The sequence below is a fragment of the Aplysia californica genome, unplaced genomic scaffold (genome assembly GCF_000002075.1).
Source record: "Aplysia californica isolate F4 #8 unplaced genomic scaffold, AplCal3.0 scaffold00021, whole genome shotgun sequence".
NCBI lineage: Eukaryota > Metazoa > Mollusca > Gastropoda > Aplysiida > Aplysiidae > Aplysia > Aplysia californica.
Window position 1 is genome coordinate 1,502,344 of NW_004797291.1, and position 2,087 is coordinate 1,504,430.

General features: G+C 38.7%; 1 protein-coding gene across 1 annotated transcript in view; it reads left to right on the plus strand.

The window, feature by feature from the left end:
* The window catches only part of LOC101853216 (formin), a 76,226-nt gene that overhangs the window by 34,339 nt on the left and 39,800 nt on the right, over positions 1–2,087 (plus strand). The window lies entirely within an intron of this gene.

Consider the following 2,087-nt stretch of genomic DNA (forward strand, 5'->3'; position numbering starts at 1 on the left):
AGATGTTAGACCGCACAACATTCCCGAAGTTACCGCCCATAGTCCGCCCCATAATTCTCCTTTTCTCCTCCCAGCTTAACCTTCCCCCTTTGTTGTGCCTCCTCCCTCCCACTACTGCTAATCTCTAGTCCAATTCGTTCTTTTTTCTGACGCTCTTTAAATACATCTACGGATACACAATGCCTTTTGAGCTGGGCTCATCTCGTAAGTTCTGTTCTAAACCACCTTGTTAGGACTTGGTTGGTTATTTTTCTCAGCGTGGAAATTATCGTGGTGGACAAAGTGGTCACCTCTATTGCTTATTAAATCTTTTTTCTGAAATCACGACTTCAGTATCTAGCCCATACTAGTTTGATATGTTTATTTGAGTAAAGAGAAGTATATCGACGCAGTAAAGGACATATTATTATAATGTACACATTTAGTCGAGAGAGAAAGTAAGACGTGGTAGACAGAAATCTCAGAGGGGAAAGGAATGCGGCGCCCTCTAGCCACTTACAATACAAGCTCATACTGGGTAGACCTATCGTTTCGTTATGTTGATTTCAGTATCAATGACTATGATTGATAACAACAGAAGTAAAAGTAATTGGTAATGATGACACAACTGTTATAACAACAATAATATTGACCTCAGTAACAACAATAGTAATGATGATTGTGAGAATGATTGTAATAATCGCAGTTATGATGATGATAATGTCTCTTTGGATGGGTGGTTGGCGGGTGCTCTGGTTTGGTTTGCTCCTTCTTTCCTATCAAACATGTATCATCCTGATCTCTCCTCCTTCTTTTTTTGTGTTTGTTACTCTCTTGTAACACCTATAATCTTCGGAACCTGTGTGACCTTATTGTGTTGCAAGTGCCGTAAAACTCTTACTAAAACAGTCTCTTTGATTCCGAGAAGATATAGAAAAATATAAAAGGCAAGACGACAGCTTTTTAATGAAAATATATAGTTATCGTTATCGGTGTATATATACATACACTGAAATTTATATTGTATATACAAATGTAAATACGCCTTTTCCATATTTACCCAAAATGTTTTATAAATGTTTGTTCGTCTTTTTAGCATAATGAAAATAGTGTGATCGTGTGCGGTTGCGAGCTTCGAAAGACTCTTACTAAAACACGTCTGATTTTGTAGCGGTGAAACCTGTTGGCGCTTAAATGACCAAAATTGTGTCGATAGTGCCGTAAAACATCTACCCAATCAATCAATCAATCAAGCTTTTTAATCGCATGTTATTACTGCTAAAGAAAAGAACGTGTGCATTCGATATTTTACAAACGAGTACTCCTAAGCATTGCTTTTTTTGTTGTAAATACGCATTGGCGATACCGGTGCGAGCCTAGTTTTAAGGCACCTTGCCCTGCTGCCGTAAAAGGACTGATATGGGTGTATTTTCTGTTGATTTAGACCAACGACTGCGATAAGTGGATAAACGGAGAACAGGCATTGTGAGGAAGCCAGTCGTGAAATTGGAAGCTTAGCTTGTGTAATTTTGTAATGTTATAGAGGTATCTCTTTTCCTGATATTACGGCATTTTGAGTGGGTGGTTGGTGGGTGCTCTGGTGTTATTTGTTCCTTCTTTACTATCAAACGTCTTTCCTTCTCATTTCAGCTCCTTTTCTCTTTATGTTACTCTCGGGTATCACTTATAATCTTCGTGGGGTTTTGGCCTATTTGTGTTGCAAGTGCTGTAAAACTCTTACTAAAACTTAGCTTAAGAGCATTTTTTTTTCGTTGGAAAAGCGCTTTTTTGTAACAGAGAATCAAAAACAAGGGTCGGCGTGACGATTATTTCTGGCGCTTCTGTGGCCAAATATAGGGCACACTATCAGACTGAAAGCTGAACAGGCATCAACGTTTTTAGTGTAGGGTAATAAGATGATATACCATTAACCTTTTTTGTCTATACATTATCACATTGATTTGGGGTTTCAACACTCACACACACACACACACACAAACACACACACACACACACACACACGCACACACACACACACACACACACTCACACACACACACAAACACACACACAAATATACACTCAAACATACACACACGCACACACAC